This window comes from Salvelinus fontinalis, unplaced genomic scaffold, assembly GCF_029448725.1.
Source record: "Salvelinus fontinalis isolate EN_2023a unplaced genomic scaffold, ASM2944872v1 scaffold_0080, whole genome shotgun sequence".
In the NCBI taxonomy this organism is placed as follows: domain Eukaryota; kingdom Metazoa; phylum Chordata; class Actinopteri; order Salmoniformes; family Salmonidae; genus Salvelinus; species Salvelinus fontinalis.
In genome coordinates this window covers 164,889-192,500 of record NW_026600289.1, presented here as the reverse complement: position 1 = coordinate 192,500, position 27,612 = coordinate 164,889, and the positions used below count along the sequence as shown (strand labels likewise).

The 27,612-nt window shown below is 43.5% G+C and overlaps 1 long non-coding RNA gene across 1 annotated transcript; it reads left to right on the top strand.

Moving 5' to 3' along the window:
* Window positions 1-5,878: 5,878 nt before the first annotated feature.
* LOC129842963 (uncharacterized) lies at window positions 5,879-8,084 on the top strand. Its single transcript, XR_008757726.1, has 3 exons — window positions 5,879-6,106; window positions 7,070-7,161; window positions 7,954-8,084. It is a non-coding gene; the product is annotated as an uncharacterized LOC129842963 (long non-coding RNA).
* Window positions 8,085-27,612: the final 19,528 nt, after the last annotated feature.

Here is a 27,612-nt window from a genome sequence, read left to right as displayed (position 1 = left end):
GCAGTGAAACAGGAAAGATACATATAGTCTACCTGATGACACTTTGTGGTGATTACTTCAAACGGCCTTGAAGCTTTTAGGAGGAGCCTCAGCTACATGTATAAGATTAGTTACACAGACAGTAGAAAATTCAGTGTATATTTGCAGCTGAACCATGAAAATGGTGTGAAGTACTTTACAAAACAACAAGAATTAGAAACAAAAGATAGAATGTCACATGACGTTTATTCAACATACAATAACAGAGGCGAATGGTACTACCAGCATCCCAATATGGGCCTAAGAGTTGAGGAATATACACAGTTGAGGGAATCTACACCCTCTCCCTTGCACAACATACAGCAGAGAAGGTGGCATGAAAGAGCCTCTAATGACAGGCTGTATGACACAGAGGACCACAACACATATCAACACGACCTTCTGGTTCCACACAATGTACCTGTGTACCCTAGACACCCCCAACCCTTTGACTTAAGACGTAGGTCTGACAAAAACAGGTTACAACAAGTTAGTCATGACATAGGACTGTCACCGAAGACCAAGGGTTACGATGGACCGCCAACTCGGTACAACAAACGGCCACAAAACGTTTGTCATGTCCTACTACAGCAAAGGTGAAACGCCGTATACCTCTGGAATGGATCCCTGTGAAGGACAACCTGCCAAAACACAACGCAAGACTGGTGAGAGACACAGACATCATGACAATGTCAGCAGCCGGCCCCAGCCCACCAGGGGCAGCCGTCGGTCCCACCCCCCAAGGGACAGCGTCAGGGCCCAGTCTCCCAGGGACCACAGCCGAGCTCACACCACCAGCGGCAGCAGAGACATGACCCATAGTTCTGTCAACCGTAGGCGAAGCAAAGAACCCAATACAGGCCTTAATGCTCAAAGGTTGTGTCCCGAAGTCTCCTGTAGCAGCGGCCGCAATGGTGGTCTTGGTAGCAGCGTCACATCAGCAAAGATGGGCAGATATGAAAACAGGTTTGCTTCACAAAGCCGCAGCATGCCTACATCACATAGACCGTCCACTGGCCCACATCAAAAACGTGGGGATCTGGACAATATTAAGAATAGAGCGGTCGACATGTCCTACAATCAACCTGGTTCTCAGTCCAGCCTTAAGGGGAGTTACAGAAAGAGGACCTGGATGTTCAACAGGAGACCAAACAACAGTGAAGAAGTAGACAATAGCACATCAGCGGTTCTACACCATGTCACAGCTACCAATGAGGAGGCTAACCTACCTAGAGAACCCGGTGCAGATGATAGCGGAGATGATAGCGATGACTCCAGCAGTGGAATCGGGGCTAAAGTACCTAGAGAACCCGGTGCAGATGATAGCGGAGATGAAAGCGATGACTCCAGCAGTGGAATCAGGGCTAAAGTACCTAGAGAACCCGGTGCAGATGATAGCGGAGATGATAGCGGAGATGATAGCGGAGATGAAAGCGATGACTCCAGCAGTGGAATCAGGGCTAAAGTACCTACAGAACCCGGTGCAGATGATAGCGGAGATGATAGCGGAGATGAAAGCGATGACTCCAGCAGTGGAATCGGGGCTAAAGTACCTACAGAACCCGGTGCAGATGATAGCGGAGATGAAAGCGATGACTCCAGCAGTGGAATCGGGGCTAAAGTACCTAGAGAACCTGGTGCAGATGATAGCGGAGATGATAGCGGAGATGAAAGCGATGACTCCAGCAGTGGAATCGGGGCTAAAGTACCTACAGAACCCGGTGCAGATGATAGCGGAGATGAAAGCAACACAAGTTCCTCCAGTGACTCTGTTCACACTAGCGATGATGACAAGGAGGACTGTCACAATTCTGTACCCAAACATGTCGCGGAAAGTGTGTCCTCTCCAGTCAAACATAGTGTACCTATCAAACAAAAAAGTACCAGAGTGGCTGGAGTCCAACAAGACCCTGATACTGAACCATGTGTATCTGCTGAGCCAGAGTATCAGTATACAGAGGATGCTGCCTGTTCTGGGACGGTATGCACTGTTCCTAATTCCCCCACCACAGATGACACAGAGCCTGTGTCGGCCCCAGCCGGGGCTACCTCTGCTGAGACGCAGACCCAGGAGCCAGACTCTGATGAGTCTCAGACCCAGGAGCCAGACTCTGATGAGACTCAGGCCAATGATGTAGTGTCTGCTGAGACTGTGTCTGCAGAGACTCAGACCCCAGACTCTGATGAGACTCAGGCCAATGATGTAGTGTCTGCTGAGACTGTGTCTGCAGAGACTCAGACCCCAGACTCTGATGAGACGCAGACCCAGGAGCCAGACTCTGATGAGACGCAGACCCAGGAGCCAGACTCTGATGAGACGCAGACCCAGGAGCCAGACTCTGATGAGACGCAGACCCAGGAGCCAGACTCTGATGAGACGCAGACCCAGGAGCCAGACTCTGATGAGACTCAGACCAATGATGTAGTGTCTGCTGAGACTCAGACCCAGGAGCCAGACTCTGATGAGACTCAGACCCAGGAGCCAGACTCTGATGAGACTCAGACCAAGGAGCCAGACTCTGATGAGACTCAGACCCAGGAGCCAGACTCTGATGAGACTCAGACCAATGATGTAGTGTCTGCTGAGACTGTGTCTGCAGAGACTCAGACCCCAGACTCTGATGAGACTCAGGCCAATGATGTAGTGTCTGCTGAGACTGTGTCTGCAGAGACTCAGACCCCAGAATCTGCTGAGACACAGACCGAGGAGCCAGACTCTGATGAGACTCGGACCAAGGAGGTAGTGTCTGCTGTACCCAAGCCCCAGTCTACAACTGAACCATCGTTCCAACAACCTATTGGTGAAACATGTGAAATGTCTCACAATGTGCCTGAATGTAGAGTTGACCATGCAATTGTATTAGATGCGCCTGGTTATCAAGATAGGGCTGATGAAGTTGTCTCTGCGACAGAGCACGTAAACAGGGCTGGATGTGCTACCTCAAAGGAGCTTCAGACTGCCGTGGATAGCATCACAGCCATGTCTGGGTGTGATACATCAGAGGAGGTTGCTGCTGCCCTGGATAGCATGACATGTGTCACGTAAGTGTAACTATCACACACATTGTGTTATTACTGAATAGTAATCTATTGCCTTTGGGTAGAGGGGTGACTTGTTTCCGCCTTGTGTTACAGGGGTACCGAGAGAGTTCCGGATGATATGCTAACCGATGTGGAATATGCAAATGCCTTTCAAGAGTGTGAAGTGTCCCAAGCATCCGAGCCACATTTCAGTAGGCCACAGTGGAACGTTGACTCTTGTCCAGGTTCAATATTTTCTGCTACAACCGATCCCCTTCCCACTATGAAACCACCTTCAAGCGCCATCTGTAATGTGGTAACCCAGCCTACAGATGTGGAACTCAACACCTTCAACGCCTGTATTGGTGACATGGCCCCTCTCGGGTACACAGACAACTCCATGGCTGCTCTTGAGAGGGTCTGTGGTGAATATGTCTTTCAACAACAACAGTCGGCACAGCCTCTAGAGCCCCAGCAGGTTGAGGTGCATCTGGAAACGTTTCATCAAGTGCCGCAGCAGGAGGCCCGGGTCCTACATCCCCAACAACCAGCATCTCAAGTGCCTGAAACTCCACAGCAGACCGTTGATATACAAGGGTTCAACGTGTGCAAACCCAAGCCAGTGACATCTTTACAGTCGCAAAGGACATTGTTCCCCACACCACCACAATCCGAAGCAGCTGTCACCTATGAAGAATCCGTGCCTGGTCCCAGCCGATATAACCTGTACAGCGACGGGGCTACCGTGTCGTCCATTGCGATGATAATCCCTGTGATGAAACAGTTGATTATATGCGCCACGTGTAAAAAGAAGTTCAACAGAGCGGTCATATGTAACACCTACTTGATTCAGCTGAACAGGCCCATACAATGTGCTTGTGGCTGTGTATTATGCACACTGTGTTACAGTCAACAACGTGGTTGTAGCCTACACAATATGTCATCCACAAGGGCCCCTGTAAGCACCACAGCCAGCACCCTTGCCAATTTCCTGCTCTGGAGAATGTAGGAGACTGGGATCTGGAACTCAACATAGATGATAAGTTCAAGACTGACAAGGAGGTCAACGTCCATGTGCAGCTGATTACGAATGAGGAGCAATCCTCTGGAGTTGACACCCTGCGAAGAGGTATGTATATTTCCATTTATAGATATATCTGTCTATGTCTATGTTATACTACAATGACGAGCCCTGATCATGTAGCTGGACTGACAGTGTTCTCTTCCCGCGCAGCGTTCAACCATCTCATCACAGTGAATGACACCATGTCCTTCAGGTACTGGGTAAGCAAAGCAATGCCAGAAGAGGTGGCCTACAGATATGTCTGTATCCCTCATGTACCTGGGTTCTGGGATCACGTTGTGGTGGGAACCCGTCCCCTTCCCAGAACGGAGAAGCTGATCGGACCTGATGACTCCTTACCGAGATTGTTCAATGTGTCACTTGGGTCCTACAGGTTTCATTGGTGCTGTTTTGTCTTGAAGAAACAGATCATTTTGACTATGTGGTGCACTTTGTTGCCCAGGAGAGGGCAGTCTAAGGTAGTCACAGTTGTTGACAACAAACTGAGAAACCTCACCTCGAGCATAGAGTTTAGAAGAATGGGATTCTATCTTTGTAGGTGGTTTACAGCTCAGTACGGGTCCCCACCAGACAGGCAGCTTAACATGGTGTTAGATTGTAAACCTAGTGAAGGTCCTACTTTGGTCCATGTCATAGCTTTGTTGGCCACCAGGATTGGGATGGAAACAGTAACACCTCACCTGGCCCAGCAACGGGCCAAAGATGATAGCAATTACTGTTTCAATGACAGGAATGCCAACAGCATGTTCACATGCCCCTCAGATGGTAATTCAGGAGGTAATTACATCGATATTGTTGAGGAGTTTAGCTCCTACCACAACAGTGGCGATGATGGTATTGGTCTCACTCACATGTCCACAACCACAGAGTGTTACAGCTTCCTTTAAAGTAGAGCAATGATGTTTGTATATTGTTACCTCAGCCTACAAGAGTCTACATGTGGGACCGTGTGGTGACATGATGCCTGAAGGTTATTTTAGGTCTTGTTTGACAATGGGCCCTGACTGATAAAAATTAATATGGTGATGTTCTCAATGTCACGTGTTTACGATTTTATACCTTACTTTAATTGACCATATTACACCTGGGTAATGTGTATACCCTTTTGTATCAGCCGAACCTTATATATCTATTGCCTTGAAATAAAATATGTCTTGCATATACCTATATCTTGGTTGTGTTTATTTGAAAGATGACAGCGACACCACATTTTGAAAGACAATTGATGTGACAGTAATTGAGAATGAACTGCCTATGATCGGATGCCCATCTATGTGGATTACTCAGTAGACACTGGTTCTGTGTTGCATTCCCTGCCTTAGTTCTACGCGGCCAGGGTCCGTTATCACCGCCAGAGGAAATCAGAAGCTATTTCATTCAGCACAGGGATCTATCTGTGTACTGTCTATTTAGAACTTACAAAGGAAGGTGCTACTCGCCTCCCTATGTCAGTGAATCTGCTGGTCTTTCCATGTGATAGGGTAGTGGGGTATATGGTATCACTGTCGTCGTCGCTGTCCTCATCGTCGCTGTCGTCCCGGTAGTAGTGGTAATAACCCTCACTTCGGTTTAGGTTACCCAGCAGGTTCTGCCTGTTGCTACACAGACAACATAAGGCTCTAAACAGCATCCAGAACATGCTGGAGGCTCGGTTCATAAGCTACGGACTTTGTAAGTATACGAGAAAGCACGTTGGTATCGTTAACCAGACATCAAACGCTTGACAGTACAGACACCTTGGGCTATCCGATAGGACCGAGAAGGGAGATGACGAGAGCCACCGCGAGCGTGTCCAGGGAACGTATGTTCCGTTGCGAGAAGGAGCTTGCGGAAGCTGCTTTGAAAGACAGAGGGAGCTCCTACGGATTAGATATGTTTAGAACACGTGAGCTTAGTCGTCGTGAAAGGGGTCAGTCTGACAACGTGGACTACGAGCGTTACGGGTTGATCCCTATCCATCGGGACGTCAACTCCTAGGCTTACGTAAGTAAGGGTTTGTAAGTAAGCATTTCAAGGTAATGCCTACACCTGTTGTGTTTGATGCAGTTGACAAATACAATTTGATTTAATTTCATTTTAACTATGCGTTTAATACACTTTATGTTGGTGTTTCTTTTATTTTGGCAGATACAGTAAATGTACTGTATGTCTTTTTGATAGTTATTTTTGTAGAAACTATTGATCCTCTTTGGCTAAATTATGCTCCGTTGTATTTTAAACATTGAGAGCAGGCTCCTGTGGTTGGATTAAAAAAATAATAATAATTGTAAAAAGTATTTATTTTGTATTTGTTTTGCCCCTTGGGCCCCCTACGGGCTTGGTCCCAGCTCCTGAATCACACATTTTACTAGTCACATTTATTTATTATGCAGTTTATATTTTTTTATTTATAAATTAATTAAACAAGTGGCCCCCCTACCTCCTCTCCTCCCCATCTGACAAATAACAAAGTGTCCGCAGCAGCAGGCCTCTACACTCATTGAGAGTGGGCTCCTGAATGCCCCTGTGGTTGGCGGTTGCAGTAAAAAATAAATATATACTACATACTGTATATTTTTTTATTTCTCCGGGGCCCAGGGGCAATAGCCCAGGTAAGCCAGCCCTTCCTATGTCAGAAAATAGCCAAGGCCTATTGACCTTATTCCTATGTGTTTCTGGATCAATCAATACAATTTCTGAATCCTTAAAATGTACATTTTGGTGTCTTGAAGTTTCCTATGACCTATAGGCCTAGGGAAATGCATTCATTTTGCAATGTATTAGCCTATTTCTTAGGTCTATAGAATATTTACTACACAAGTGAAATATCAACATCAGTCATGTCGATTGTATAGGATTCCAGCGCCTTGACAGATGCACACACACCACTGTGGTGACACGTCCCCTATATGACTATCTCTGTCCCCACGTTGTGATTCCCCTCCCCCACTCCACTTTACCGCGCAGAGCCAGAGAGGGAAAATCACTTTCATCTGGAGAAGCTCGTCCGTTAACACCGGGCGGCCCATCTGCAGCTCCCCGCTGTTCCTAAAAGAAAGGTGAGCAATATCATATTTTCAAGAATTGAAATGATATGGAAAGTTATTTTCATGCTGTAGTACAATTCCACCACCATAAATCGTTGTATTGGTTTATGAACTATGTTAGCCTAGTTAGCTTGTTTGTTGCTAGTGCTAATGTTCGCTCACTATCTAGCTAATGCACTAGTGAGCCAATTTTGTTGACATTTGGGCGGGTAGCTTGATTAGTTAACATAACTGTTGATAAAGAGACTGATATTTTATGGCTAGCTATTTCAGTCAATTCTATCAGTGTGGTTATAAGTAGCATGCATAGACAGCTAAATGGGACACGTGATCCCCATAGATGAACTTGAGTAGGTAGCAGTTTGATAACATTAGATGGTGTTAGTTTAGCGAGCTAAAGTTGGCTGGCTGGAAACCAGGTGTTGTGCACCCCACCTTGCATCTCATAGCAGAGTGGAAGAGGGAAAGTCACAGATGGAATTTTTTACTGCTTCTAACGTGCTTGTTTTGTAGTCATCTAACAAACATACATTATGTCTCTTATAAATTGTAGGTTAAGCCATGAATGTTGATTGTCTGACAGCCTTGGTATAGTTAAGCAGTAAAGCACAAGGAAAGGTTGAGGACTGTTCTTACGTAAGAGGCAACGCGGAGTGCCTGCCTGGTTACAGCCCTTAACCTTGGTATATTGGCCATATACCACAAACCCCCGAGGTGCCTTATTTCTTAAATATACCACAGTTTCAGCCAATCAACATCCAGGACCCAAACTACCCAGTTTATAATGTCTGCTTTATTCCACAGATTAAGGATTTGAGTTGGCCTGACGGAGAGATCTACCAGGCGACTCCGGCCCATGGAGGATGCAGAGCATCACATCAGATCAAACATTGATAAACCAGTACTTTACCAGCGTTTTATCAATATCTTTAAAGGGAAGGTGAAGATTGAATATATTTCTGACAGTCCTAAATATGACAGCTATGAATTAGACGAATCAGATGTACATTTTAGAGGTTAGTGGGAAACAGTGAATTGGGATATATGGGCACAGTCACCCAGGAAAAAAGGTTTAAAGGAATAGCTTGCCATGTCTTTGTATTATGGTCATAGGATTCTTAAAGGTCCACTACAGTCACACGATGCTCCATCTGAAATCTCCTTCCACCTGAAAAGGCCCACCTTGAAAACGAATCATTGGTTTAGAAGACAAAGTAAGAGTGACAACTGAATCTAGCCTCTTGAAAGACAGAGCAGCGCATCCCCCTCCCTAAACCCCCTGCTGCACACCTGAACCTCATTTTGATTGGCAGTGATATGTGTGAGATCACTTTTAGACAGTGTGAGGTCATTTTATGAGAACAGTTGTTTTTGGAGAAGCTTGGCAAGTTGAATGGGGTGATCATGTGACCGGAGTGGACCTCCAGACAGTGATTATTCTCTGTAATAATTGACAAGCACAATGCAATATCTCCTAATGTTTGTATTTTGTGTCTGCTAAGGACGGGGAGTTTTTGCCACTGAATTCATATCCAAAGGAGACTTTGTTGTGGAGTACCGAGGTGAACTGCTTACACAACAGGAGGGCGAGGTCCGAGCTGATCACTACAATGATTCTGCAAAGGTGTTTCTTTTCGATGTTCAATGGAAAGGAAGAACATGGTGGTAAGTAGGATTGATGAGAACAAAATAAACATATTAATGCCTTTTGAGATCTAAAAAAAAGCAACAACATTAAAATGGAGACAGACATTTAAATGGTTGGTGGCATTTGCACAATATGCACAATATGCAATGATCACTAAAGACTCAATCTCAAAATGAAGGCCATACAAGCAAACGATGAGCCACACTTGTGCCTCTTCGCGACTCGAGATATTGCAGCTGGCGAAGAGTTGACTTATAGTTACGGTGATTCAGACTGGCCATGGAGAACACAGGTGAGGAACTTTTTTTTTTTTTAAAGATGCTAGATGAAATTACCACCCATCTTGGAAGAGCCGGGAGGATGAGCAATTCACTACCCTGTCATGCAATATGTTGTGATGCAGACAGTGTCTCTTAACTACTAAGATGTAATTGATGTCTAATTGTTGTCTTGGTTCACTTAATTCAGGTCATCAAAACTGAATTGTCGTCCAGCCCAAAACCTATGGTAAGAACTTTACTAAAGTCATAGATCAATATGAGTTTATTTTTTTCTATTATCACATTTACTATTTCACTTTCACAAATACACATTTATAGTCTAACATCAATTGCACTGGAATGCAGTGCACTTGTTACATACATCAAGAGTTAACTAAATATACAATACATTCAAATACATGAAATAAAAACCTTATCAATAAGAACTCAGTAGTTAGGCTCTTGTGGGCTCATTTAGTAGCCCAACTAATGAGGGATTTGCTCTTCTCCTGAAAAGTTCAGTCCTGCATCTGACCAGAATAGGATGTTCAAAACTAAACGCTACACCAGGCATTTCCTGTGTGCTTTCTTATACAGTAGGTCCCCAGATGTATACAATGCATTAGATCACGTTTTTTGATTTGAGGGGATTTTTCAGTGTTTTAAAAATGTTGATTATGTTTCAGCATCCAGGGGTTTGTCAGTTTCTACAAAAACAGTCTCTTAGTGCATAGATGTCTGACTATTTTGCCTGTTGGTCACAGGCTGGGAGCAGAACAGGGGCTGTGGCAGAGCAGAGCACTTAGGGGTGAAGTCCCTTGCTCAAAGGCAAAACAGCAGTAGGTAGTACACAGGGATACACCGGTAACCCACCGGGCTTCAATATCACCGTATACTACCTACTGCCGTTGTGCCCATCAGCAAGGCACTTTACAACACACACATCACAGGCTGATAGAACAATCATTTTTTGGAGACCCTGTCCTGCTATGTAATAATTGACTAGCACAATACAATAACTCCTAATGTTTGTATTTTTGTGTCTGCTAAGGACGACAAGTTGATTTACGGGGGGAGGTCGGGTAATGTAATTATGTGCCCGAGCACAAAACAACATATATGTAATTTGTGTCCTGTCTAAATCTGCCATGTCAGTCATTTTTAATTCCAACCAGAATAACCTAATGTTTTTTGGTCACCTGAAAGTACTAGTCCCGTGCGAATCAACATCAAGTTTTATTTGTCACATGCGCCGAATAAAACAGGTGCTTACTTACAAGCCCTTAACCAACAATGCAGTTCAAGAAATAGAGTTAAGAAAATGTTTACTAAATAAAATAAGTCAGCTTTTGCAGACACGTCTCGCCCCGCATCAGTATAGAAAGGGTCCCTAACAAACTGCATCAGTATAGAAAGGGTCCCTAACAAACTGCATCAGTATAGAAAGGGTCCCTAACAAACTGCATCAGTATAGAAAGGGTCCCTAGCAAACTGCATCAGTATAGAAAGGGTCCCTAACAAACTGCATCAGTATAGAAAGGGTCCCTAACAAACTGCATCAGTATAGAAAGGGTCCCTAACAAACTGCATCAGTATAGAAAGGGTCCCTAACAAACTGCATCAGTATAGAAAGGGTCCCTAGCAAACTGCATCAGTATAGAAAGGGTCCCTAGCAAACTGCATCAGTATAGAAAGGGTCCCTAGCAAACTGCATCAGTATAGAAAGGGTCCCTAACAAACTGCATCACCTTTGTGGGGAGACTAAAATCATCAAATCTTGTTGCAAAGTTACAATGTGTATATCATTGACCGCTAGCCAGAAATAGCTATTTTTTTCTTCCTTCCTCGTTATGCAGACATCAGCACACCTGGCACCATCGAGGTGCAGCTGTTTACTTTCTACACGGGTTGTTATTTTTCAGTTTCGTCATAAGAACAGATTGTAGTGGTAAAATAAAAAGGGATACATTTCTTTGGTGCCATTTAGGTGAAATTGATCTCCAAGCTTCACTCCAGTCAAAACGGGCTTTGCGAGTGTTTGATTCCATTCATTTGCTATGGGCTGGCGCTAGTGCTCCAGCTTATTTGTATTAAAAACAACTTTTTAAACTTTTATTTAACTCGTCAAGTCAGTTAATAAAGAACAAATTCTTATTTTCAATGACGGCCTAGGAACAGTGGGTTAATTGCCTTGTTCAGGGGCAGAACGACAGATTTTTACCTTGTCAGCTCGGGGATTCAATCTTGCAACCTTTCGGTTACTAGTCCAACGCTCTAACCACTGGGCTACCTGCCGTCCCTACACTCTAACCACTAGGCTACCTGCCGTCCCTACACTCTAACCACTAGGCTACCTGCCGTCCCTACACTCTAACCACTAGGCTACCTGCCGTCCCTACACTCTAACCACTAGGCTACCTGCCTCCCCAGCTTAGCCAACGTTTGCTTGCCATTTTTCTTCCTTGACCTTTTCCATTGTCCAGCCCAGCCTTCTATAGTTACCCACTGTATTGTCCAGCCCAGCCTTCTATAGTTACCCACTGTATTGTCCAGCCAGCCTTCTATAGTTACCCACTGTATTGTCCAGCCAGCCTTCTATAGTTACCCACTGTATTGTCCAGCCAGCCTTCTATAGTTACCCACTGTATTGTCCAGCCAGCCTTCTATAGTTACCCACTGTATTGTCCAGCCAGCCTTCTATAGTTACCCACTGTATTGTCCAGCCCAGCCTTCTATAGTTACCCACTGTATTGTCCAGCCCAGCCTTCTATAGTTCCCCACTGTATTGTCCAGCCAGCCTTCTATAGTTACCCACTGTATTGTCCAGCCTAGCCTTCTATAGTTACCCACTGTATTGTCCAGCCCAGCCTTCTATAGTTACCCACTGTATTGTCCAGCCAGCCTTCTATAGTTACCCACTGTATTGTCCAGCCAGCCTTCTATAGTTACCCACTGTATTGTCCAGCCAGCCTTCTATAGTTACCCACTGTATTGTCCAGCCTAGCCTTCTATAGTTACCCACTGTATTGTCCAGCCAGCCTTCTATAGTTACCCACTGTATTGTCCAGCCAGCCTTCTATAGTTACCCACTGTATTGTCCAGCCCAGCCTTCTATAGTTACCCACTGTATTGTCCAGCCCAGCCTTCTATAGTTACCCACTGTATTGTCCAGCCAGCCTTCTATAGTTACCCACTGTATTGTCCAGCCTAGCCTTCTATAGTTACCCACTGTATTGTCCAGCCCAGCCTTCTATAGTTACCCACTGTATTGTCCAGCCCAGCCTTCTATAGTTACCCACTGTATTGTCCAGCCTAGCCTTCTATAGTTACCCACTGTATTGTCCAGCCAGCCTTCTATAGTTACCCACTGTATTGTCCAGCCCAGCCTTCTATAGTTACCCACTGTATTGTCCAGCCAGCCTTCTATAGTTACCCACTGTATTGTCCAGCCAGCCTTCTATAGTTACCCACTGTAGGGAAAAGGTTTTGGGGGGGGCTCATATCAGAGGAAAAAAGAAAAGCAGTCAATCATGTCAATAACTGTTTTATCCCTCCTCTGTAGTCCCAAATTAAGTCCAAGTGATTGATGTCACTCAATAAACAAACCTCAGCTACAAACTCCTCATCAAGCATTTACACTAGTATGTGTTGGGTTTGTTGTGGCGGCAATTGCAGAGAAATGCAATTATCTCCTCCCTATAAACTCTCATACTCTCTTGAGAGCATTAGGCCTACCCTTACTCAGCTACCTAACATCATTATGTAGAAGTAGATCATGATGCTCAGCAGACTACGAAACGAGCCATGTTGAAGGATAAATGTTGATCGGATAAAGTTTATGATAGTCATAGCTGAGTCCATTGTTTTTTAAGTCACAGCTGAGTTTAGCCAAAGCATGTTCAGGCAGTGTGGTCTATCCGCGTTGAAAGAGCCAATAGGCAGGCAGACAGACCCTTGTACCCCTGTTAGCAGCTCCGATTGGCAGTAACTGGTATGTTACTGATATTGATTGACAGCACTTAATGGGCAGGGCTATAAGAAAAGAGATTCTCCCATTGGATAATATTGAGCAAGGGCTCATTTTGTTACTAAATATCAGATTTATTTCTGCTGGGATTTAAAAAATATATTTTTTTAAAGCAAAATGATCTTTCAAAAAATGTATAAAACAACATCTCATGGCACATTAGGGACTGTGTAATGGCAGACACAGTCTGTGACACTAACACACACACTCTACACCCACATTATTCTTTAGTTGTATTGTTTGTGTAAGTCATTGTATTCTAATGCTGATTGTAACACCCACATTATTCTTTAGTTGTATTGTTTGTGTAAGTCATTGTATTGTAATGCTGATTGTAACACCCACATTATTCTTTAGTTGTATTGTTTGTGTAAGTCATTGTATTCTAATGCTGATTGTAACCCTAAACCCCCTAGAAACAGCCATATTCCTTGTCGGGACCTGCAAATGTCCCCAGTTGGTCCAATGGTTGTCAGTTTGCTATTCTTGCGTGGACTTCTGGTCCCCACAAGTATAGTTAAACATGTCCACTCTCACACTCGAACACACACAATCTACACACACATTATTCTTTAGGAATATTGTTGTATTTAATATTTGTGTGAATGTTTTTGGCTATTAGTGTGTCCGTGCTTGGTTACTTGTCGTGTTTTATGGTAATATTTGTTGGATTGTACCTCAACGTTAAAGGAGCTAATAGTATTTAAGTATTTCTGTGCCGCGTAGGTTTATTTTGTTTGCCTTGTTTGACTGATTTCAGCTCATTGACGCGTTGCAGAATGACAACTCCCAACCCTTTCAGAACAGGATGGACACGGATGGATCAGATTCCAACTTGAACAAGCATGGGAAAGTGTTTAAACCCTCCCCTTAGTCAGCTCCTGAACAGTGGGTTAACTGCCTTGTTCAGGGGCAGAACAACAGATTGCTACCCTCCCCTTAGTCAGCTCCTGAACAGTGGGTTAACTGCCTTGTTCAGGGGCAGAACAACAGATTGCTACCCTCCCCTTAGTCAGCTCCTGAACAGTGGGTTAACTGCCTTGTTCAGGGGCAGAACAACAGATTGCTACCCTCCCCTTAGTCAGCTCCTGAACAGTGGGTTAACTGCCTTGTTCAGGGGCAGAACAACAGATTGCTACCCTCCCCTAAGCTCAGGACAACATCTGTGGATATCCTTTATATACACGGCTATCTAGAACCTAAAAGGGTTCTTTGGCTCTTTCTGCCCCACGGGATTGTGGGTGTGTACTGAGCATTAGCCTACAAAATAGGTAATGGAATGATTACAAATCATCAGGACATGATTGTACAGCTATTGGTTTAGTATGTAAGAGTTGATATGTTGGAGTGAAACAGGTCAGGTTTTCAGTGATCAGACAATCTATTCAGTAAAACAAATGTGTCAATTCTGATTTGATTTGATGATTTCAGCTCAAACAAATGCTTGGATATGATTCTGAAGACTCAATCAGCAGCATTGAAATAACAGAAGATGAGTATGTGCCAGGAACAGAAAGTGAAAGTGAGAGCAGCATAGATATCTCTGAATGTACATTTGATATTTTTGTACTCCAGGGAACTATACTGTACCCTTATTTCTACGTGTCTGTATGCCTGCCCGCCCGTCTGTCCCTCTTCCTGCCTGTCCGCCAGGCTGTCCCTCTTCCTGCCTGTTCTCCCGTCTGTCCCTCTTCCTGCCTGTCCGCCCGTCTGTCCCTCTTCCTGCCTGCCCGCCCGTCTGTCCCTCTTCCTGCCTGCCCGCCCGTCTGTCCCTCTTCCTGCCTATGTAAAAGATATAGTCCAAGATGGCGTAGCAGTCAGATGTCCTTTGTCCTCGTCCTGTCCCGTGTATATATTTTTTATATATTTTTCTTCGCATTTCTTTTTATATATATATTTTTTATTCTTAAAAACTCAACTTCAAAACACTCTCCTGCAACCTACCTCACCAAATGTGGTGCGGATCTGCTTTTTTCTCCTCAAAGGTATTATTCACCTCGTATCCGAAATCTACAACAGAAGCTAGCCAGTAGTTAGCCAGCTCACAAGCTAACGTGAGTAGTTCAGCTAACCACAGCTAGCGCTTATCAGCTATCCTTTAGCTCTGAAAACTATTGCCAGTTTTGTACAACGCGACTCAGACCAGAGCATACCAGACCTATTTTCTCTCCATATCCCCGGATTTTTACCGCAAGCTCTGGACATTTACACCTGGATCTTGCAGCTAACTAGCTGCTATCCGAGTGACTATTGGCTAACATCAATTCCGGAGCAAACACCAATTATCCCGGAGCTAGCCAGCTGAAGAGTTCCATCAGCCACTCCTGGGCTACTATCACCTATCCGGACCCGTTTTACTGCCGATGCGGAGCCCCGCCGGGCCTTCACGACTGGGATACCGACGTTATCTGCCCGAGGGAGTTATTCATCTAGCCAGAAGTTAGCCAGCTCACAAGCTAACGTGAGTAGTTCAGCTAACCACAGCTAGCGCTTATCAGCTATCCTTTAGCTCTGAAAACTATTGCCAGTTTTGTACAACGCGACTCAGACCAGAGCATACCAGACCTATTTTCTCTCCATATCCCCGGATTTTTACCGCAATCTCTGGACATTTACACCTGGATCTTGCAGCTAACTAGCTGCTATCCGAGTGACTATTGGCTAACATCAATTCCGGAGCAAACACCAATTATCCCGGAGCTAGCCAGCTGAAGAGTTCCATCAGCCACTCCTGGGCTACAATTACCTATCCGGACCCGTTTTACTGCCGATGCGGAGCCCCACCGGGCCTTCACGACTGGGATACCGACGTTATCTGCCCGAGGGAGTTATTCAACTGGCCCCTCCATCGCGACGTAACCTGAACGCCCATATGCTAACTGCGGCCCGCTAATCGTTAGCTGTCTTGAGCATATCGGCTGCTATCTGAACAGGTCTATCGAACAATCTTACGCCGCGGGCTAGCTTAGTGGAGGCCTCACTACTCCATCTACGGCTGCCCCCTGGACACTATGATCACTTGGCTACATAGCTGATGCTTGCTTGACTGTCCATTAATTCACGGTACTCCATTCCGTTTATTTGTGTTTTATCTGTCGGCTCTGTGCTTTAACTCAGGATCTGTGTGTAGTTAATCCGACCCTCTCTGCCTAGCCGTCGCCATTTTTACCTGCTGCTGCTGTGTTAACTGACTAGCTGCTGTTATCTCACCTGTTGTTTTAGCTAGCTCTCCCAATCAAGACCTGCAATCACTTTATGCCTTATTGTATGTCTCCCTCAAATATCAATATGCCTTGCATACTGTTGTTCAGGCTAGCTATCATTGTTTTGGTTTGCAATGGACCCCGTAGTTCCACTCTCCGTACCTCTGATACCCCCTTCGTCCCACCCCCCACACATGCGGTGACCTCACCCATTGAGACCAGCATGTCCAGAGATACAACCTCTCTTATCATCACCCAGTGCCTGGGCTTGCCTCCGCTGTACCCACGCCCCACCATACCCCTGTCTGCACATTATGCCCAGAATCTATTCTACCACGCCCATAAAACTGCTCCTTTTATTCTTTGTCCCCAACGCTCTAGGCGACCAGTTTTGATAGCCTTTAGCCGCACCCTCATCCTACTACTCCTCTGTTCCTCGGGTGATGTGGAGGTAAACCCAGGCCCTGCATGTCCCCAGTCACCCTCATTTGTTGACTTCTGTGATCGAAAAAGCCTTGGCCTCATGCATGTCAACATCAGAAGCCTCCTCCCTAAGTTTGCCTTACTCACCGCTTTAGCACACTCTGCCAACCCTGATGTCCTTGCCGTGTCCGAATCCTGGCTTAGGAAGGCCACCAAAAATTCTGAGATTTCCATACCCAACTATAACACTTTCCGTCAAGATAGAACTGCCAAAGGGGGAGGAGTTGCAATCTACTGCAGAGATAGCCTGCAAAGTTCTGTCATACTTTCCAGGTCTATGCCCAAACAGTTCGAACTTCTAATTTTAAAAATTAATCTCTCCAGAAATAAGTCTCTCACTGTTGCCGCCTGCTACCGACCCCCCTCAGCTCCCAGCTGTGCCCTGGACACCATCTGTGAATTGATCGCTCCCCATCTAGCTTCAGAGTTTGTTCTGTTAGGTGACCTAAACTGGGATATGCTTAACACCCCGGCAGTCCTACAATCCAAGCTTGATGCCCTCAATCTCACACAAATCATCAAGGAACCCACCAGGTACAACCCTAAATCCGTAAACATGGGCACCCTAATAGACATTATCCTGACCAACCTGCCCTCCAAATATACCTCTGCTGTCTTCAATCAAGATCTCAGTGATCACTGCCTCATTGCCTATATCCGCCACGGGTCCGCGGTCAAACGACCACCCCTCATCACTGTCAAACGCTCCCTAAAACACTTCTGCGAGCAGGCCTTTCTAATCGACCTGGCCCGGGTTCCCTGGAAGGATATTGACCTCATCCCGTCAGTTGAGGATGCCTGGTCATTCTTTAAATGTTACTTCCTCACCATATTAGACAAGCATGCTCCGTTCAAAAAATGCAGAACCAAGAACAGATATAGCCCCTGGTTCACTCCAGACCTGACTGCCCTCGACCAGCACAAAAACATCCTGTGGCGAACTGCAATAGCATCGAAGAGCCCCCGCGATATGCAACTGTTCAGGGAAGTCAGGAACCAATACACGCAGTCAGTCAGGAAAGCAAAGGCCAGCTTTTTCAAGCAGAAATTTGCATCCTGTAGCTCTAACTCCAAAAAGTTCTGGGATACTGTAAAGTCCATGGAGAACAAGAGCACCTCCTCCCAGCTGCCCACTGCACTGAGGCTAGGTAACACGGTCACCACCGATAAATCCGTGATAATCGAAGACTTCAACAAGCATTTCTCAATGGCTGGCCATGCCTTCCTCCTGGCGACTCCAACCTTTGCCAACAGCCCCGTCCCCTCCGCTGCTACTCGCCCAAGCCTCCCCAGCTTCTCCTTTACCCAAATCCAGATAGCAGATGTTCTGAAAGAGCTGGAAAACCTGGACCCATACAAATCAGCTGGGCTTGACAATCTGGACCCCCTATTTCTGAAACTGTCCGCCGCCATTGTCGCACCCCCTATCACCAGCCTGTTCAACCTCTCCTTCGTATCATCTGAGATCCCCAAGGATTGGAAAGCTGCCGCGGTCATCCCCCTCTTCAAAGGGGGAGACACCCTGGACCCAAACTGTTACAGACCTATATCCATCCTGCCCTGCCTATCTAAGGTCTTCGAAAGCCAAGTCAACAAACAGATCACTGACCATCTCGAATCCCACCGTACCTTCTCCGCTGTGCAATCCGGTTTCCGAGCCGGTCATGGGTGCACCTCAGCCACGCTCAAGGTACTAAACGATATCATAACCGCCATCGATAAAAGACATTACTGTGCAGCCGTCTTCATCGACCTGGCCAAGGCTTTCGACTCTGTCAATCACCATATTCTTATCGGCAGACTCAGTAGCCTCGGTTTTTCTAATGACTGCCTTGCCTGGTTCACCAACTACTTTGCAGACAGAGTTCAGTGTGTCAAATCGGAGGGCATGTTGTCCGGTCCTCTGGCAGTCTCTATGGGGGTACCACAGGGTTCAATTCTCGGGCCGACTCTTTTCTCTGTATACATCAATGATGTTGCTCTTGCTGCGGGCGATTCCCTGATCCACCTCTACGCAGACGACACCATTCTATATACTTCCGGCCCTTCCTTGGACACTGTACTATCTAACCTCCAAACGAGCTTCAATGCCATACAACACTCCTTCCGTGGCCTCCAACTGCTCTTAAACGCTAGTAAAACCAAATGCATGCTTTTCAACCGCTCGCTGCCTGCACCCGCACGCCCGACTAGCATCACCACCCTGGACGGTTCCGACCTAGAATATGTGGACATCTATAAGTACCTAGGTGTCTGGCTAGACTGCAAACTCTCCTTCCAGACTCATATCAAACATCTCCAATCCAAAATCAAAGCAAGAATCGGCTTTCTATTCCGCAACAAAGCCTCCTTCACTCACGCCGCCAAACTTACCCTAGTAAAACTGACTATCCTACCGATCCTCGACTTCGGCGATGTCATCTACAAAATAGCTTCCAATACTCTACTCAGCAAACTGGATGCAGTTTATCACAGTGCCATTCGTTTTGTTACTAAAGCACCTTATACGACCCACCACTGCAACCTGTATGCCCTAGTCGGCTGGCCCTCGCTACATGTTCGTCGTCAGACCCACTGGCTCCAGGTCATCTACAAGGCTATGCTAGGTAAAGTGCCGCCTTATCTCAGTTCACTGGTCACGATGGCTACACCCACCTGCAACACGCGCTCCAGCAGGTGTATCTCACTGATCATCCCTAAAGCCAAAACCTCATTTGGACGCCTTTCCTTCCAGTTCTCTGCTGCCTGCGACTGGAACGAATTGCAAAAATCTCTGAAGTTGGAGACTTTTATCTCCCTCAACAACTTTAAAAATCTGCTATCCGAGCAGCTAACCGATCGCTGCAGCTGTACATAGTCCATCTGTAAACTACCCACCCAATTTACCTACCTCACCCCCCATACTGCTTTTATCTATTTACTTTTCTGCTCTTTTGCACACCAGTATCTCTTCTTGCACATGATCATCTGATGATTTATCACTCCAGTGTTAATCTGCTAAATTGTAATTATTCGATTTATTGCCTACCTCATGCCTTTTGCACACATTGTATATAGATTCTCTTTTTTTTTCTACCATGTTATTGACTTGTTTATTGTTTACTCCATGTGTAACTCTGTGTTGTCTGTTCACACTGCTATGCTTTATCTTGGCCAGGTCGCAGTTGCAAATGAGAACTTGTTCTCAACTAGCCTACCTGGTTAAATAAAGGTGAAATAAAAAAAGTCCTCCCGTCTGTCCCTCTTCCTGCCTGTCCTCCCGTCTGTCCCTCTTCCTTCCTGTCCGCCCGTCTGTCCCACTTCCTGCCTGTCCGCCCGTCTGTCCCTCTTCCTGCCTGCCCGCCCGTCTGTCCCTCTTCCTGCCTGTCCGCCCGTCTGTCCCTCTTCCTGCCTGTCCGCCCGTCTGTCCCTCTTCCTGCCTGTCCGCCCGTCTGTCCCTCTTCCTGCCTGTCCGCCCGTCTGTCCCTCTTCCTGCCTGTCCACCCGTCTGTCCCTCTTCCTGCCTGTCCGCCCGTCTGTCCCTCTTCCTGCCTGTCCACCCGTCTGTCCCTCTTCCTGCCTGTCCGCCCGTCTGTCCCTCTTCCTGCCTGCCCGCCCGTCTGTCCCTCTTCCTGCCTGCCCGCCCGTCTGTCCCTCTTCCTGCCTGCCCGCCCGTCTGTCCCTCTTCCTGCCTGTCCTCCCGTCTGTCCCTCTTCCTGCCTGCCCGCCCGTCTGTCCCTCTTCCTGCCTGTCCGCCCGTCTGTCCCTCTTCCTGCCTGTCCGCCCGTCTGTCCCTCTTCCTGCCTGTCCGCCCGTCTGTCCCTCTTCCTGCCTGCCCGCCCGTCTGTCCCTCTTCCTGCCTGCCCGCCCGTCTGTCCCTCTTCCTGTCTGCCCGCCCGTCTGTCCCTCTTCCTGTCTGCCCGCCCGTCTGTCCCTCTTCCTGTCTGCCCGCCCGTCTGTCCCTCTTCCTGCCTGCCCGCCCGTCTGTCCCTCTTCCTGCCTGCCCGCCCGTCTGTCCCTCTTCCTGCCTGCCCGCCTCCCTGTTTGTTTGATTTTGTAAATAAAAAAATCTGACCTCCTCCTTCCCTGACTTTTCCAGAATGTTTGTATTTTACACTGTTCATTTGTCAGAATTTTGAAATCTCAAGCAAAAGTATTTAGAGCCTTTTTCACACTTAAAACTTAATCCGCCGAGACAATGTGCTGTAGGAAGTTGGTACCCAGCCAGGTGCTGATGCAACTCTCCTGACTGAGTGACAAACTGAATCCACCAAGACAATGTGCTGTAGGAAGTTGGTACCCAGCCAGGTGCTGATGCAACTCTCCTGACTGAGTGACAAACTCATGAATGGTGAGATAATTGTGCACCTTCACAATTACATTTAAATTAGGCCTGAGTGATTAGGAGGGTGAAGAGGTTGAATTAATTTGAACAATAGTGTATTGATGAGTTTGTTATGCCTATTTATCAGCAGCAAATAATTTGACCGCATGACTTGTGGGTTGATACCATTACTTTTACATTTTACTTTGTAAAAAACAGTTATGGGACTGTTTTATTTACTACAACTCTCTTTAATATTTATCACATTTATTGTAAATAAGAACATTTTAAATGTTGCAGTAGGCCTTCTAAATAATTCATATTGGGCGGGAAACAATCGATGTCAGACAACCTGATCAGCCGGCGCATTGAAACTACACCTGAAACGATACCACATGTTCACACATAAGAGTTAGCCTGTAGACACGTTTACATTGGCAGTCGGATGAGGGACAATATATTAGGCCTATTATTTGTCAAATTGTACATGAAGAGATGGGCGCATCGCTTTATCAAATCCGCCACATGCAGGTAAAACATTGTGATTTCTACATAGTATCTGAAAAAGCCTATTCTGCACTTTTTATGACACGTACCTTTTATGACACGTACCTTTGATGACACTTACCTTTGATAAATAACTGAATTCAAGAGGTGCAGCTCTTTTTTTCAAATGTAACTTTTTCCAAGAATATTCGTGCTGTCCCTGTTTCAGCTCATGACCACTCGGCAGCATAGCTCTGGCTACTAAGCAAAAACTAGTTACATAATAAACGTAACATTAAAATATGCTATTCTGTTGTTAATTGATGAATGGGCGCCATCAAACAGAAATAAACGAATAATGGTGCATGTGATTTCAGTTAAGTTTTTGTTTGCGCCGAGGTCGAAACCAAGTACTTGCTCAATGGCTTTCCCTATCTGGTGAAAGATGAAACCAGGCCAGCGGGTCAGAGACTGGTGTTGAAACTCGTGGACAAAGGCAGGAATATGACCATGGTCAACTTCTTCACATTAATTACCCCTGGCAGACTTGTTGACTGCAAAGAAGACGAGCCTTCTCGGAATAGTGAACAAGGCGGGAGCCTTTATTTTAAACCATAAAAATAAGACATAATGTCAAGTTGGCAGGTGCACAGGAAACAAGGCCCATGAAAACTGTTTGCAGTGCAACTGATTTGTTTTTGGGGCTTGCTCACACAAATCCCCGAAGCTGACTGTGGACCCGAAACTTAAAGAGAAGACGTGATTGATTCATGTGTAAAGGGTATAAGGGCACAATAGTGTCTGATTCAATCAGCAAGTGACTGTTTTTATATCTTGTCATGAATATATTTACACAAATATATCTTTATGCAATTAATCCTTTACAATTGTTCATGCACATACGCTCCGTTTGTTTAGGAATAAATAAATTCACCTGGTTAAAGTATTAATATTATTATCTGTTAGTTTCTGTTAGAAGCTGTAACTGGACTTTATTAATACTATAACTCTGTTACTAATCACCTGGCTGGTTATAGTGTTATTATTAATGACTATAACTCTATAACTAATCACCTGGCTGGTTATAGTGTTATTATTAATGACTATAACTCTATTACTAATCACCTGGCTGGTTATAGTGTTATTATTAATGACTATAACTCTAGTACTAATCACCTGGCTGGTTATAGTGTTATTATTAATGACTATAACTCTATAACTAATCACCTGGCTGGTTATAGTGTTATTATTAATGACTATAACTCTATAACTAATCACCTGGCTGGTTATAGTGTTATTATTAATGACTATAACTCTAGTACTAATCACCTGGCTGGTTATAGTGTTATTATTAATGACTATAACTCTATAACTAATCACCTGGCTGGTTATAGTGATATTATTAATGACTATAACTCTATTACTAATCACCTGGCTGGTTATAGTATTATTATTAATGACTATAACTCTATTACTAATCACCTGGCTGGTTATAGTATTATTATTAATGACTATAACTCTATTACTAATCACCTGGCTGGTTATAATGTTATTATTAATGACTATAACTCTATTACTAATCACCTGGCTGGTTATAGTATTATTATTAATGACTATAACTCTATTACTAATCACCTAGCTGGTTATAGTATTATTATTAATGACTATAACTCTATTACTAATCACCTGGCTGGTTATAGTGTTATTATTAATGACTATAACTAATCACCTGTCTGGTTATAGTGTTATTATTAATGACTATAACTAATCACCTGGCTGGTTATAGTGTTATTATTAATGACTATAACTCTATTACTAATCACCTGGCTGGTTATAGTGTTAATATTAATGACTATAACTCTATTACTAATCACCTGGCTGGTTATAGTGTTATTATTAATGATATTACTCTATTACTATTCACCTGGCTGGTTATAGTGTTATTATTAATGATATTACTCTATTACTATTCACCTGGCTGGTTATAGTGTTATTATTAATGACTATAACTATGTTACTAATCACCTGGCTGGTTATAGTGTTATTATTAATGATATTACTCTATAACTAATCACCTGTCTGGTTATAGTGTTATTATTAATGACTATAACTCTATTACTAATCACCTGGCTGGTTATAGTGTTATTATTAATGATATTACTCTATTACTATTCACCTGGCTGGTTATAGTGTTATTATTAATGACTATAACTATGTTACTAATCACCTGACTGGTTATAGTGTTATTATTAATGACTATAACTCTATTACTAATTACCTGGCTGGTTATAGTGTTATTATTAATGACTATAACTCTATTACTAATCACCTGACTGGTTATAATATTATTATTAATGACTATAACTATATTACTAATCACCTGACTGGTTATAATATTATTATTAATGACTATAACTCTATTACTAATCACCTGGCTGGTTATAGTGTTATTATTAATGACTATAACTCTATAACTAATCACCTGGCTGGTTATAGTGTTATTATTAATGACTATAACTCTATTACTAATCACCTGGCTGGTAATAGTGTTATTATTAATGACTATAACTAATCACCTGGCTGGTTATAGTGTTATTATTAATGACTATTACTCTATTACTAATCACCTGGCTGGTTATAGTGTTATTATTAATGACTATAACTCTATTACTAATCACCTGGCTGGTTATAGTGTTATTATTAATGACTATAACTCTATTACTAATCACCTGGCTGGTTATAGTGTTATTATTAATGACTATAACTCTATTACTAATCACCTGGCTGGTTATAGTGTTATTATTAATGACTATAACTCTATTACTAATCACCTGGCTGGTTGTAGTGTTATTATTAATGACTATTACTCTATAACTAATCACCTGGCTGGTTATAGTGTTATTATTAATGACTATAACTCTATTACTAATCACCTGGCTGGTTATAGTGTTATTATTAATGACTATAACTCTATAACTAATCACCTGGCTGGTTATAGTATTATTATTAATGACTATAACTAATCACCTGGCTGGTTATAGTGTTATTATTAATGACTATAACTCTATTACTAATCACCTGGCTGGTTATAGTGTTATTATTAATGACTATAACTCTATTACTAATCACCTGGCTGGTTATAGTGTTATTATTAATGACTATAACTCTATAACTAATCACCTGGCTGGTTATAGTATTATTATTAATGACTATAACTAATCACCTGGCTGGTTATAGTGTTATTATTAATGACTATAACTCTATTACTAATCACCTGGCTGGTTATAGTATTATTATTAATGACTATAACTAATCACCTGGCTGGTTATAGTATTATTATTAATGACTATAACTAATCACCTGGCTGGTTATAGTATTATTATTAATGACTATAACTCTATTACTAATCACCTGGCTGGTTATAGTGTTATTATTAATGACAATAACTCTATTATTAATAATCTGGCTGGTTATAGTATTATTATTAATGACTATAACTAATCACCTGGCTGGTTATAGTATTATTATTAATGACTATAACTAATCACCTGGCTGGTTATAGTATTATTATTATTGACTATTACTAATCACCTGGCTGGTTATAGTATTATTATTAATGACTATAACTATATTACTAATCACCTGGCTGGTTATAGTATTATTATTAATGACTATAACTATATTACTAATCACCTGGCTGGTTATAGTATTATTATTAATGACTATAACTCTATTACTAATCACCTGGCTGGTTATAGTATTATTATTAATGACTATAACTATATTACTAATCACCTGGCTGGTTGTAGTGTTATTATTAATGACTATAACTCTATTACTAATCACCTGGCTGGTTATAGTGTTATTATTAATGACTATAACTCTATTACTAATCACCTGGCTGGTTATAGTGTTATTTTTAATGACTATAACTAATCACCTGGCTGGTTATAGTGTTATTATTAATGACTATAACTCTATAACTAATCACCTGGCTGGTTATAGTGTTATTATTAATGACTATAACTCTATAACTAATCACCTGGCTGGTTATAGTATTATTAATAATGACTATAACTCTATTACTAATCACCTGGCTGGTTATAGTATTATTATTAATGACTATAACTAATCACCTGGCTGGTTATAGTGTTATTATTAATGACTATAACTCTATTACTAATCACCTGGCTGGTTATAGTGTTATTATTAATGACTATAACTCTATAACTAATCACCTGGCTGGTTATAGTGTTATTATTAATGACTATAACTCTATAACTAATCACCTGGCTGGTTATAGTGTTATTATTAATGACTATAACTCTATAACTAATCACCTGGCTGGTTATAGTGTTATTATTAATGACTATAACTCTATAACTAATCACCTGGCTGGTTATAGTATTATTATTAATGACTATAACTCTATTACTAATCACCTGGCTGGTTATAGTGTTATTATTAATGACTATAACTAATCACCTGGCTGGTTATAGTGTTATTATTAATGACTATAACTCTATTACTAATCACCTGGCTGGTTATAGTGTTATTATTAATGACTATAACTAATCTCCTGGCTGGTTATAGTATTATTATTAATGACTATAACTCTATTACTAATGGAACCTATAAATATAGTTGATCAAATGGATTCCACTGTAGAGTTTTATTGTCAGGGAAGCAGAAATAAGCTGTAGGCCTACGTGTTTCTAGGACTGTAGAATTATACAAAACATATCCTTGACTCTCTAAACAAATAACTATTGTTAATTTTACTGATATATTCCCATTAATATTTCTTTATGCTGTTAATAATTTACAATAGTTTATGCACTATTTATAAAGCATTTATTTATCAAGCATGTTAGCACACCTTGCAGGTTGAGATGCATCTGATGCTAAAGAGAACGCCCGGCAACATTCACTGTATTCATTATATATATTGTTTTTGATTTTTTTATGTTTTCGTCGTGTTGTCAGGAAAGTGGTGTCCCCAGAATGTGGTGTGAGAACAGGTGTCCCCAGAATGTGGTGTGAGAACAGGTGTCCCCAGAATGTGGTGTGAGAACAGGTGTCCCCAGAATGTGGTGTGAGAACAGGTGTCCCCAGAATGTGGTGTGAGAACAGGTGTCCCCAGAATGTGGTGTGAGAACAGGTGTCCCCAGAATGTGGTGTGAGAACAGGTGTCCCCAGAATGTGGTGTGAGAACAGGTGTCCCCAGAATGTGGTGAGAGAACAGGTGTCCCCAGAATGTGGTGTGAGAACAGGTGTCCCCAGAATGTGGTGTGAGAACAGGTGTCCCCAGAATGTGGTGTGAGAACAGGTGTCCCCAGTAGGTGATATAAACCTGTATGTATGTGTGTGTGTGTGTGTGTGTGTGTGTGTGTGTGTGTGTCCAGTGTGTGTCAGTGTCAGTGTGTATGAGTCCAGTGTGTGTGTCCTAATGTGTGTGTGTGTCCAGTGTGTGTCAGTGTGAGTCCAGTGTGTGTGTGTGTGTGTGTGTGTGAGTCCAGTATGTGTGTGTGTGTGTCAGTGTGTGTGTCCTGTTTGTGTGTCAGTGTGTGTCTGTGTGTCCAGTTTGTGTGTGTGTGTGTTCTGTGTGTGTCTGTGTGTGTCCAGTGTGTATGAGTCAGGTTTGTGTCCAGTGTGTATGTGTGTCCTGTGTGTGTGTGTGTGTTTGTCAGTGTGTGTGTGTCCCCAGTGTGTTTGAGTCAGGTGTGTGTCCAGTGTGTATGTGTGTCAGTGTGTGTGTGTGTGTGTGTGTGTGTGTGTGTGTGTGTGTGTCCAATGTGTCCAGTGTGTGTGAGACAAGTGTGTATGAGTCCAGTGTGTGTGTGTGTGTGTGTGTGTGTGTCCAGTGTGTCCAGTGTGTGTGAGACAAGTGTGTATAAGTCCAGTGTGTGTGTCAGTGTGTGTGTTTGTCAGTGTGTGTGAGTCCATTGTGTGTGTATGTGTTAAAGGAATTTAATTCCTATATGTTCAATTTAAATACTCTGCCCATTCATAAGAATTTGTAAGATACTTTTTAGCATAAAATGGACAGAAAC